The sequence below is a fragment of the Callithrix jacchus genome, chromosome X (assembly GCF_049354715.1).
Source record: "Callithrix jacchus isolate 240 chromosome X, calJac240_pri, whole genome shotgun sequence".
In the NCBI taxonomy this organism is placed as follows: domain Eukaryota; kingdom Metazoa; phylum Chordata; class Mammalia; order Primates; family Cebidae; genus Callithrix; species Callithrix jacchus.
In genome coordinates, this window is record NC_133524.1 from 41,938,969 (window position 1) to 41,952,435 (window position 13,467).

General features: G+C 43.1%; 1 protein-coding gene across 31 annotated transcripts in view; it reads left to right on the forward strand.

Moving 5' to 3' along the window:
* Positions 1 to 3,310: 3,310 nt before the first annotated feature.
* The window catches only part of USP9X (ubiquitin specific peptidase 9 X-linked), a 152,533-nt gene continuing 142,376 nt past the window's right edge, over positions 3,311 to 13,467 (forward strand). For 14 of the 31 annotated variants that reach the window (XM_078364056.1, XM_078364066.1, XM_078364061.1 and 11 more), the window contains exon 1: positions 3,849 to 4,606. The gene's annotated coding sequence lies outside the window, so the exon portion shown is untranslated. Of the gene's footprint in view, positions 3,572 to 3,848; positions 4,607 to 6,132; positions 6,182 to 13,467 lie in introns of those variants that run through there. The other 17 variants (XM_078364058.1, XM_078364063.1, XM_054251121.2 and 14 more) reach the window with 2 other exon arrangements.

The window sequence follows — 13,467 nt, forward strand, 5'->3', positions numbered from 1 at the left end:
TTTTGCTGGCAGCTATTGTATTAAAAAAATTAAGTATATTTTCACTATCATAAAGGATTCTTTTCCCTGCTCATGAAAATAAATAACAACTTGGGGTAAAAATAAACAAAAAAAGTTACTCCCTATTGCCCTTTCCCCCTAGTCCCTGGTAGCCTCCATTCTACTTTCTGTCTCTATGAGTTTGACTACTCTAGGTACCTTCATATAAGTGGAACCATAGAATATGTGGCCTTTGTGTCTGGCTTCTTTCACTTAGCATAATCTTTTCAAGGTTCATCCATGTTATAGCATGTATCAGAGTTTCATTCCTTTCTTTTTTTTTTTAATTGTACTTTAGGTTCTGGGGTACATGTGCAGATCATGCAGGGTTGTTGCATAGGTACATACATGGCAATGTGGTTTGCAGCCTGAATAATATTTGTGTGTATACACGACATTTTATTTATCCATTCATTTGTTGATGGACATTTGGGTTGTTTCCACATTTTGACTATGGCGAATAATGCTCCTATGAATGGTGGTATACAAGTGTCTGTTAGAGTCTCTGTTTTCACTTTTGGGTATATACCTAAGAGTGGAATTGCTGGGTCATATGGTAATTTTATGCTTTTTGAGGAACTGCCATGTTGTTTTTCACAGCAGCTGCATCACTTTACATTCCTGCCAGCAGTGTAGGAGGGTTCCAATTTCTCCACATCCTGTCTAACACTGGTTATTATTATTATTTTTTGTTAATTAGCCTTTTTAATGGGTATGAAGTGATATCTCCGTTGTGGTTTTATTTGCATTTCCCTAATGACTATGATATTAAGTGTCTTTTCATGTGCTTATTGGCTATTTACATATATTATTTGAAGAAATGGCTTTGCAAGTCCTTTGCCCATTTTTGACTTGGGTTTTTCCTTTTGCTGTTGTTGAGTTGCAGGAGTTTTTAAAAAAATATACTCTGGATATTAATCCTATATCAAATATATTATTAGCAAACATTTTCTCACATTCTGTAGGTTGCCTTTTTACTCCGTTGATAGTGTCGTTTGATGCACAAAAGTTTTAAATTTTATTGAACTCCAGTTTATCTATTTTTTTCCACCTGTGCTATCGTCATATCCAAGAAATTATTGCCAAATCCAATGTTGTGGAACTTCCCCATCATGTTTTCTTCTACGAGTTTTGTAGTTTTACCTCTCATGGTTAGGTCTTTGATTCATTTTCAGTTAATTTTTGTATGTTATGTGAGGAAAAGATCCAACTCCATTGTTTCATATATATATCCAGTTTTCCCGCCATTTGTTGAAAAAACTGTCCTTTCCCTCATTGGTCATGGCACCCTTGTTGAAAATCAGCTGACCATATATGTTAAGGGTTATTTATGAGCTCCTTATTCTATCCATTGGTGTATATACCTGTCCTTACACAGTATAGTTTCACAATAAGTTTTGAAATCAGGAAGTAGGAGTTCTACCAACATTGTTCTCCTTTTCCAAGATTGTTTCGGCTAGTGGGGTAGTGGAGGGGAGCGCCTTATCTGTATGAATTTCAGCATCATCTTGTCAATTTCCACCAAAAAAAAAAGCCTGCTGGGATTTTGATAGGGATTGCATTGACTCTGTAGATCAATTTGAGGAGTACTGCTATCTTAATAGTATTATGTCTTTTAATCCTTGAATATGGGCTTTTTTTCATTTGTCTCAGGCTTTAATGTTTTTCAATGATTTTCTGTAGTTTTCAATGTACAAATCTTGCATTTTAGTTAAATCAATTTTTAACTTTATTGATTTTGATGCTATTGTAAATGGAATTTTAACTTAATTTTCAGATTGTTTATTGCTAGTGTGTAAAACTATAACTGATGTTTAAATATTGATCTTATATCCTGCAGTCTTGCTGAACTTGCTTATTAGCTTTATTAATTTTTTTGATAGTGGATTTCCCAAGATTTTCTCTTTATGAAATCATGTCATGTGCAAGTAGAGATAGTTTAATTGTTCCTTTCTTATTTGGATGCCTTTCATTTCTTTTTCAGGCCCTGGCTAGAACTGCAAGTACAATGTTGAACAGAATTGGTGAGAGTGGACATCCTTGTTAAAGGTGCATTTTTGATAAGACCAGTGTTCAACACTTTCCAATCCTGACGTTGGGCAATTCATTTACCCTTTCTGTTTCCTTATCTAAAATCGAAGATAGCAGCCTACAGTGTACATGGGTGGTCATGTCTACTTTTTAGGAGCTCATAAGCTAGTGGGGAAGCAAATGATTCATGGAAATAATTATAAAAACAAGATAACATATGCTAAGAGTTATTAGGGCTGTGAATGATGTATCTTGGATACCCTATTAGATAATTTTGTGGTGAAACATTTGTAAACAGTCTAGTGCTAAATAAACGGTTTAAAAATTTAAGATACCAATAACTTGCTTTCACTGTTACCTAAATTAGTTTGGTTCCATTTTTAAGTCTTTTATTACAAACTGATATAATCATAACTAAATTCAACCCTGTTCTCTATAAAATTTAATAGATCTCATTTTGTAGGGCTTTACTATGATTTTGCAGGCCATTTGATGTCCGCAGGCATTTTTTAAGTCAAAAGGAAATCTGTAAATTAGGAACTGTTAATTTCCTCTTCATTTCCTAGGTAGACTGTATAGAATTGTTCCAAGCACCCCATTAATTTGAGATTAGCCTGATAAGTTTTTCCTATGCCTGCACTTTGGAATATAAACATGTAGAAAATAGTCCATGACACAGCGGATGGGTTCATAAGTTCCTTCCTGGTTTTAACACCGAATCGTGCTGATGATCTGGCAATGGAGGCTAATCTTGCCACATCCAGTACGCCTATTCGCTAAGCCGTCTGGGGCACTGTATAATTTTTTTCTTTGCTGGTGTGTTTGAAGGGCTCCTATGGCCAAAAAGGTGGTCGGTTCCGTCATTTAGGCTGTGAGGACGCCTAAACGCTTTGAGGTACTGATGCTGCAGGATCGTGTGAAAGAGTTTCTCAGAGCACCTCCCTCGCGGGGTGGAGAAAAGGCCCTCATTCCCCACGCCCCCTCCTTCCGCTGCGGGAGATAGCCACACCTTCCTCCTATCGGCGCCGAGCAGGTGGCCAGGCCCTCCGGACCTCGCGCCCCCGCAGCCCAGTGGTTCGGCCAGCTCGTGCGTCACGTGACGCGGGTCAGCTGCGCCGCCAGGACCTCCAGGCACCGGGGCGGCGACCGCCCAGCGCGTGGTCTGGGGATCTCATCTTTCGGTGCCCCTCCCCCCACGATCCCGGAAAAGGGGGAGGCCGGTTACGTCATCATCCGGGTTCTTGCTGACGCGGCCACTGTTCACAATGGAACAAAAACAGCGGCTCCAGTCAAATTGTGAGCTACGGGGCTGCGGTTCACACGTTTAACTCCGTTGTGGCCACACGCCCCGCCAGTCCCTGCTGCCCAGCCCAATCGGCGTGGTGTGCTAGTTCTTCTTGGGTCTCCCTTCCCTCTGCCCTCGTCCCGCTCTTGAGCTGAGGGGCATGGAACAGGATTTCTGGCCGTAGCACGACCCTGGAGGGGCCAGCCGAAAGAAACGGTACTGCGCGAACGATCTTTACCGCATTGTCTTCCCTTCCCCCATCCTAGCTCTCCGGGTTCCAGGCGTCTCGCGCCATAGCCCAGCCCCCTCGGCGACTCGCGCTGCGCTCTCAGCCTCGACGGCCCGGGGAGGAGGGGCAGAAGAGGGGGCAGCTGAGCGGAAGGGGGCTGGGCAGGAGCAGGGGGAGGGCAGAGAGGAGGGGCCTCAAGGGGGCGGGCCCTCAAGGGGGCGGAGAAACTCGGGTCTTGGGCGGTGCTGGGGCAAGTGGGAGTCTGCGCTGCTGCCGCCGCCACCCCTACCGCCGCCGCCGCCACCCCTGCCGCTGCCGCCGCTACCGCCACCGCCACTGGCCGAGCGGGTTTTTTTTTTTTTTGGTTTGCCGGATCCGCCATATTGACGAGGACGGGTACCGCGGCTGCGGACGCTAGTCTCCGCCGCCGCCGGAGCCGCAACCTCTCTGCACCCGGCCCGGTTAGGGCCTCTGCCGTGCCGAGCCCCTCCCCGTCTTGCACAGCTCGGGGCCTCGCGGGAGCCCGCCGCCGCCGCCTCTCTCTCACGGGAGGCGGCCGCTTTAGCGCCCGGTGCTCGGGTCGGCGCCGGGAGTGAGGACCGAGCTGCTGCAAAGCGGCCAGGCCCCGAGCGGGGACAGAGGCGGCGATTAGGGGAAGGTGAAGCCGTCGCTGCAGGAGGAGGAGCTGGAGGAGGTGACGCAGGAGAAACGCACCGCCCGGAGCCGTCTGAGCTCAGCGAGAGCCCCAATCTGAGGGTAGAAGGGGGAAGAGGGCTGTCGTCGGCCGAGGAGGAGGCGGCGGCGGGCGCGGCGAGGAGCGAGTTCGGGCGCCGGTGTGCAGCCTCCTTGTTGAGACGCCCGGAGCCCGGCAGCCGCAGCCTTTCGATACACTTTGTTGCCCGTCACCAGGCCTGGGATGCACCCAGGGTAGGTCTTCCCGGGACCGAGCCCCACCGTCGCCTGCTGCCTGCTTCCTCCCGCCTCCGCGTGCCCTGGTTCTGAGAAGACGTCTGTGTCGTGCGGTGAGTGGCCAGCTGCGCCGGGGCGACGCGCCTTCCCGGGGCCAACAGCTGGAAGTGGGCGAGGGGAGGAGGGCGGGGGGGGGTGTGCGTGTGTGCGAGCTTTTTCCCTAGGCGGCTGCCGGGCGGGCCGGGGCTTCCCGGTTCCCCCTCCTCCGGTCCGGGCTGGGCGGGCGCGCGGGCCGGTGTTGGGTGCGGAGCCGGTGTCCCGAGAGCGTGTCTGTGTGTTTTGGACTGTAAGGGAAAATGGCTGACGGCTCCGTCCCTCCCCCTCCTCCCCCTTCCCGTCCTGTCTGGGGCCGAGTAGGAGGATGGAGCCTCCGGGCGTGGCGGGCAGCCCCCCCTCCCCCCGCACCCGCCGTCCGCACCAGGGGTCCGGGTCCGTATTGGGGGCTAACCGCCCCCGGCCCGGCCGCCGCTTTCCTACCCCGTCTGGTTCCACTTGACACCAAACGCCATTACTGAGGTGGAGTGATTTGGAGCTGGGGAGCTAGGCCTCGGCTACGCCTGGCTATCAGGCCTGACGACTTGTCCGCCTCCCCCCACCCTCCCGCGATAACCCGCAGTTTCTCCCCTGCCCTGGGCTCCCGGAGTCCGAGCCCGGTTATCGGTCTCCTACACCTCCTTCGCCTACCTTAATTTGCAGAGGGCCAAAGCCTTGAAAGGGGTTTTTGAATGCAGAAGTCGCTTCCAAGCTACCTTGGACCTATTACCTTTGTATTTTTAACTATTTCTCCAAAAAATAGTAGCATGTGCGAGTTTGTCAGTGATCAGATCTTTAGATTCTTGTGACGTGAGGCTTCAGGTTGGATAAATGGCTGATTTTTCATTCATTGTGAAATAAGTTAAAGAGTTACAGAGCAAGTGTATGGATAGCTTCTTAAATTATTTGTATCGGTTTCTGTAGCGAGTAGAACTTACAGGAGGATTTGCGAAATTTCTAGTAGAACCTGCTTAAATTAAGCATGTTATTTTTTGGAAGTTACATAGTTATAACATTAATTGAATTTCCACGGTGCAGTTTACAGGTGTGTATAATTGCTTCAGATTGTCTTTGAATTTAAATAAGTTGTAGGTATAGGTTAAATATTCATACTTTATTTTTCGGGGAGAGAAGTATTTGTACCGTTCTTTTACCTGGAAACCTACGAGTCCCTAAAATTTACGTAACATTTGTATACTTTCACTTTTGAGGAAGAATAATTTGGGATGCATTGATTAGGAAACTTTCCGACAAGTACTTAACCCTGTCGGAGCTCATTATCTACCCTTAGGTAAGGACTCCTTAACCATGACTAGCTTGGCTGGTTAGTACACTTGAACTTAAAAATAGAGACTACAAACTCTCCTTTAGATCTCACTGGTCTTTTAATTCGCTGGGCTGCCATTTTGGTTTCAGCAGATGCCCTCAAATTCTTCAAGAATTACGTATTAAATGTACAAAATGTGAACATTCGTTTTCTCAATTTTTTAAACTCATGTGCTTTGTCATACATCTAACTTTAACCCTTTAAACTTTATCGTTCCAGCGTTTGGGTGGAGTGAAAGCTTGAAGTATTTGAAATTGGTGTTCCACAGGTGAACTCAAAATGTCTCTGGTCTTTTACTATTTTGTTTTCGCTAATTTAAAAATAGGCCGTTTGGACTATATGAATTCTCTCTACCCCTTTTCTTGTATTTTTTTGCATGAACATGTAACTTGTAATTCTGGTTATCAACGTTCTCATGTTTCTTTTGTTTGCTGACCTTGGTAGTTTCTGAGAGAATTTCTGGAAGGAGTAATAGCAGGAAGAGTATATGTGAGAATCTAAGTTACTTCAGGAAGGAACTTTGAAGGGCAGATTTTACCTATCACCAGGTTATTGGGGTCTGTAGTGCTCACAGTTTTGTTTTTTTTTTTTTTTTTTTTTTTTGAGACGAGTATTGCACTGTCGCCCAGGCTGGAGTGCAATGGTGTGATCTCGGCTCACTGCAACCCCCCCCCTCCAGGGTTCGTGCGAATCTCCTGCCTCAGCCTCTCGAGTAGCCGGATTACGCCTGGCTAATTTTTTGTAATTTTAGTAGAGACGGGTTTCACCATGTTAGCCAGGATGGCCTCGATCTCCTGACCTTGTGATCCGCCTGCCTCGGCCTCCCAGTTCTCATGTTTTATCTATGGAATGCTCAAGTAGGATTTACTTGAGATCTTTTTTCTTCGAGTGTTGAAGTACGTTTTTTAATATCTTAAGATTTGAGATTTCTTGGCTATCTTCTCAGATTTTTCTTTGACATGGTGTTAATGTAGCTTATGGTTTTGAAATGGATGTTTGTCATGAATTTGCCAGTCATCCAGTTCTTGATTAGTTGGTCACACAACAAGCGTTCTTTGAGCTTATTTATATTTCATAAAATCAATTTCTAACGTTCAGTTTCAAAATTTTAATATTGAAACCAATCTTTGTTTAAAACAGGTTTAAGAAAGTTATTTGAAATATTTAGTGGTGTGTGTTAATGGATTAGACGCCTTGTAAGTCTTTTGGGCAATGAAGGGGGGTGTCTTATCCTGCAATTGCATTAGTTGATTTTTATTCTAAAAGAATGTGTTACTTTTTACGGTAGCCTGCATTACGTTTTCTCTCTTGTAGGTATGTTTTCTGAGCCTTGAAATGTTTTTCTTTTTTTTCTAAAAGGGAAGAACGGGATTTTAGTTTTCATTTGGTTCTTTTAGGAGCTATAGTTTTGAAAGCCATCCTATTTGTTGCTAAGTTCTTGTATTTTAACATAGAGTCTTAATGTTAACATTTGGGAAAAAGTTAATACATTGGACCTCAACCCTGACTGGACATGAGAATCACTTGGCGGGGTTTAAGAAAAAAACCCCAAAACTGATCTGATATGGGACCTAGGCAGAGGTATAGTTTAAAAGCATTGTGGATGATTCTTACTTGCATTCGGAGTTGAAAACCACTGGGCTATTATTTTTATTTTGTTAGAACTTTCAAGTGAATAAATCAGAAAATGGATTTATTTTCTCAAATTCTTTTAGTTATTAGCATGATTATCATTTGAGTGTTAATTATCTGTTAGCACTGTTAAGCGGTTTCCATTTATTACCTTATGGAGATGGGTCTGAGGTCTGTCAGGTTCAACCAGTGGTGCTTCAACTACTGTGCTAATGTTAGTGAAGTGACACTGATTGCTATTTTTAAAAAAGCATTTAGAGCTTTTGTTTCTTGAACCAGAGTAGGTTTAGATTTAGTTTGGTTTTTAAGACTATCACAATAGTCTCCAATTTGATAAATATCTTGGTCGTCCAAGGGAGATCTTAAAAGCTACGTGGCAGATAGGTTTCTCCCTTTCCATATATCTTCCAGCATGCTCAGGGTGGTATTTTAGTTGGTGGGTTTATGAGAAAATATTAGGCAACTTAACATTCCTAAAAGGTGTAGAGACTACAAGTTTGTCTCCTAATTTATTTAAATCATCCCATAAATGACCATTTAGTATCACATGAAATTCTGTTGTCTCAGTTTGAGAATTTAGAGTTTTATTTGGCATTGATTTATAATTGATTTGTGGAACAAATGTAATAATAACACATTTATTTGGTGTTTCTGTCTCTTAATCCCCTTGGTCCATTGGACTAAGTCGTAATGGGGAGATGGCAGCAGGAAAGCCTATATGAGTTCAGGATCTATGAGTTTTTTTTTTTTTTTTGAGAAAGATTCTCGCTTTGTCACCCAGGCTGGAGTGGTCACGGTTCACTGCAGCCTTAACCTCTCCTGGGCTCAGGTGATCCTTTCACCTCAGCCTCCTGAGTAACTGGAACTACAGGCGCTTGCCACTATGCCTGGCTATTTGTGTGTGTGTGTGTGTGTGTGTGTGTGTGTGTGTGTGTGTGTGTCTTCATAGAGATGAGGTTTTGCCACATTGCTCAAGCTGGTCTTGAACTCCTGGGCTCAAGCAGTCCGCCCACCTAGGCCTCCTAAAGTGTTCGGATTCCAGGCGTGAGACACTGTGCCTGGCTCTGAGCATTCTTAGTGTGGCACAAGATTCCTCAAAGATCTTTTTGTTAAATTATATCAGAAAATGGGACTCTAGCAATCATGAAAGAAATTGATGTAATTGCTATAAGGAAGAAAGAAACTTGTAACACTTACCTATATTGGGCATTGAATTTATCAGTTAGTTACTGTGGATTATAAAGTGATGACCGTTGTAATATACTTTTAGGGAGTAACTTATGAAAAAGTATATTGTTAGGATGAGATCGCTTACCTAAAATTTATTCTTCAAACATATCCATACTAACTCTTCATGGCTTCAGAATATGTATACACACATACCTTATATTTGGCAGCAAATGGGTTTTCAATTTTATTCTCAGTCACTGCCTAACAAGGATTTTCTACCACCTCTGTGTATCAATCATCTGTGGAGCTTTTTCAAAATATATTTGCTCAATAGGTGAGTCTTGTATGTAACCAGGGTTTTTTTTTTTTTTGGCAATCCCTTTTAGGGAAAGGGGAGATACGAGACCCTTTGCATGTCTTAGGCAGCAGTACTCTTGCTTGAGTTTAGTTTTGTTAGTCACAGTCAAAAATAACAGACTGAAACACAACATGTAGTGAAAAGCTCAAACACTAGAAGAGACAAGGATTCCACACTCACATGTAATATATGTAGTATATGTGCACATATATATCAAATTTATTATCACTTACCACCTTCTTGATTTGGTTCCAGCTGTACTAGAAACATTAATATCTGTTAAGACATTAGTTTCCTTTTTACCATTCAACAAATACTTATTGGGCATCTGCTAGGTACTGTTGTAGAGATTACTGTTGTCTAGAAGCTAACATTGTATGAAGTGAGGTGGGCTGGACTAGCTGATCTCTAAAGTCCTTAGTGCTCATTTTCTGGCATTCTTTTATGTACCTGATAGGAGAGATTGGATTAAGTTGTTATTTTAAAAAACCCTTGTTATGGTATATGCCAATTGAATTTTTTTGTTACTTTAAATAGAATTTCATTCTGAACTCCAGTCTTCTGCAGTGAGCCCAAATGTCAAGCATAGTAGAAATAGGTTCTTTTAATATTCTTGGCATATTGGCTTTAGGAATAGTTGTACTTCTTTTTTTTTTTTTTTTTTGAGACGGAGTTTCGCTCTTGTTACCCAGGCTGGAGTGCAATGGCGCGATCTCGACTCACCGCACCCTCCGCCTCCTGGGTTCAGGCAATTCTCCTGCCTCAGCCTCCTGAGTAGCTGGGATTACAGGTACTTGCTACCATGCCCAGCTAATTTTTGTATTTTTAGTAGAGATAGGGTTTCACCATGTTGACCAGGATGGTCTCGATCTCTTGACCTCGTGATCCACCCGCCTTGGCCTCCCAAAGTGCTGGGATTACAGGCTTGAGCCACCATGCCTGGCCATAGCTGTACTTCTGATGCTGTTAATTTTTGACCAGAAATTACATACTCTGGTGTCACCCCTTACTCCTGCCATTCCTTTGCTGTATTGATGCTCTATTATCTCTACGCTGTTTTTCTATTTGTTTATTTTGTTGAGGTGTTTTGATTAATTTTGTCTTCCAAATTCTGTTTTTAAGGTTAATGGCTTTCATCCTAAGTCACTGATAATATCCTTAGCACCTAAAATGTGCCTGGCATACAGACACTCAGTAACTGTTGGATGAATATAGTTTATCATTATGTTCTTGCTATTTTACTTACTTTTTGCTAATTATCTTTATGACTCAGAGTCACTTGTCTTACCAATCCCGTTACAGTAAAGAGTTCTGGAAGAGATTCCAGTTCTAGTCGGACCCTTCATTTTCCAGATGAGAAAAATGGCTCAAAGGGGTGAAGTAAGTTGACCAAGATAGCATGCCATAGACTGCCTTCTTTATGAAGCTATTTCTATATGTGTCAAATCATATTAATTGTTTAATTCTCTGTCGTCACTCATAAAATTAACATTAAATTTTCTCCCTGGTAATGGATAATAAGATCAGGGATTCTATCCTTTACCTTTGTGTATTACAGAGCATCTAGAATAATACTGTTTATAATAACCCCTTGATTACATGAATGGGAAAATCTGGGGCAGAATTTAACTTGTAATACCTCCAACCTCTTGTACAGAATTGATGCATCTTCATTTTATGGCACCCTATGGTTTATCTTTATTAATCATGTGAGCTTTGAACACATTTGTCTCATGTTAGTCAACCATAATCAAAGGAATTGTTTTCCTTGGGATGAGTTTGAGCTGGTAATCTTGGGTATTAGATCCCATCTTCTACAGAGCCTGTGAATCGGGTGGAAAAGAAAAAGGAAAAAGGGAGTGGTGAAGCCTCCTGTTAACTGTCCTTTATGTCCATATTATTCCTGCTGCCTTTGATGGCTGTTGAGCTTTTAAGTTGAGGCCGTTGGTTACATCTCACTTTTCTGGTCTTTTCTGTCAATTGGTTACTTAGGACTACTAAGTAAGGCTCCTCTTTATTAACTTGGACCCCTGAGAGCATGGAAGTTACCATACAGTGTTAGACCCATTTCTATCTGTTTTCTCTCTGGTTGAGGTGTAGTGTACAAAGGTTTGGTTGCTCTGCTTGGTAACATATTTGGAGTTCAGAGTAGGGATCAGTAAACTTTTTCTGTAAAGGGCCACATAGTAAAAATACTTTGGACTTTGTGGGCTGAGGCAAAATTGAGGACATTGGGTAAATTTTTTATTGGTGAAATAAATATAATTAAATACAATTAAGTATAATGTAAGTCTAATGAGAAAAACAGAATTTGGTATATGTATGTGAAGGGGAGGTAATAGAGTATTTTGCTGAATTGGATAATGTTCAGTGTTCTTGTCATCAAATTGATTGCAAATGTTTTGTGTGAAATCCGTTCTTGACTTGTCAGCTGTACAAAACAGGAGGCTGGAATTAGTCTGTTACCATAGTTTTCCAGTTCCCAGTTAGAGCAGCGATGGCTGGAGTGTGGTGGCGCAATCATAGCTCATTGCAGCCTGGAATTCCTGGGTTCAAGCCATCCTTGCACCTCAGCCTGCCGAGTAAGTAGGACTACAGGCCTACACTACCTCACCTGGCTAATGTTTGGTAGAGAATAGGGGTCTGGCTATGTTTCCCAGGCTGGTCTGAAACTCCTGGTCTGAAGCAATCCTTCTGCTTTGGCCTCCCAGAGGATTATAGACCTGAGCCACTGTGCTTGACCTCTTGTTTGATACACTATATGTTAACAACTCTGAACCTCCTTTCCTTGAGTCAGGTTCAGACTTCTGAACATTAGCTGATGAAAGGGGTTTCTTTTTATTGCAAGGTGGTATTGCATGAGAATAGTTTGGTTTCAGCAGCTTTGCTGTATTTGTACAGCAGTATCTTGTGTTTATGTGTAAGTTTAGATGTATTTTGCCCTTTTATGAGTGGAAAACAAAAATGTTAAAGTGCATAACCTGGAGGTCTTAAATATCATTAAAACATAGGGAGCGGGTTAGGGATATGAATCTTAAATCTTACTGGTTTAGGTTGTGCTTATTGGTTAAGTTAGTTGGCTTTATTCAGATAGTGAATGAAATAATTAGGATGAAATAGGAATTAAGTATGGCAAAGGTATGATGAAGCTTATATTTGAAAGGTGAGGGTATAATTAGAAATATTATAATTTTCTGTATTCTGTGAGTGGGAAAACCCCCTAAAAACATATGACTGTTGTTTTTGAAATTTTTTACGTCTCTCTTATTTTCAGGAATGTGAAAGGAGGATACTGGCTGTGTACAGCATTTGTCCAGACTTTTGAAAATACAGAAAATTTCATTTAGTCAGTATGCATATTATCTGTTTACTATGTCCTTTGTAGATACCCAGGATTTTTAAGAGTTGACTTGCAGTGTGCAGATCTGAGGCAAGAGGGCTTGCAGGGCCAGACTGAGTGCTGGAGGAATAACCTACTGTAGTGCCCACAGGTGTGTGTATGTATGTATGTATGTATTTATTTTGAGGCAGGGTCTCACTCTGTCACCCAGGCTAGAGTGCAATGACACAATCTTGGCTCACTGCAACCTGCCCCTCCTGGGTTCAAGTGATTCTCCTGCCTTAGCCTCCCGAGTATCTGGGACTACAGGTGTGTGCCACCATGCCCAGCTAATTTTTGTATTTTTTTTTTTAGTAGAAACGGGGCTTCACCATATTGGGCAGGCTGGTCTTGAACTCCAGACCTCGTGATCCACCCGCCTCAGCCTCTGAAAGTGCTGGGATTACAAGGGTGAGCCACTGCGCTGAGCCCTATTTATTTTATTTTATTTTTTTGAGATGGAGTTTTGCTCTTGTTGCCCAGGCTAGAGTACAATAGCTCAATATTGACTCACTGCATCCTCCGACTCCTGGGTTCAAGTGATTGTCCTGGTTCAACCTCCCGAGTAGCTGGGATTACAGGTATGCACCACTACACCCAGCTAATTTTTGTGTTTTTAGTAGAGATAGGGTTTCACTGTGTTGGCCAGGCTGGTCTCGAACTCCTGACCTCAGGTGATCTGCCTGCCTCCTTGGCCTCTCAGAGTGTTGGGATTACAGGTGTGAGCCACCGTTCCTGGCTCGTTTCTTTCTTTCTTTTTTTTTTTTTTGAGATGGAGTTTCGCTTTTGTTACCCAGGCTGGAGTGCAATGGCGCAATCTCGGCTCACAGCAACCTCCACCTCCTGGGTTCAGGCAATTCTCCTGCCTCAGCCTCCTGAGTAGCTGGGATTACAGGCATGTGCCACCATGCTCAGCTAATTTTTTGTATTTTTAGTAGAGACTGGGTTTCACCATGTTGACCAGGATAGTCTCGATCTCTTGACCTCGTGATCCGCCCGCCTCGGCCTCCCAAAG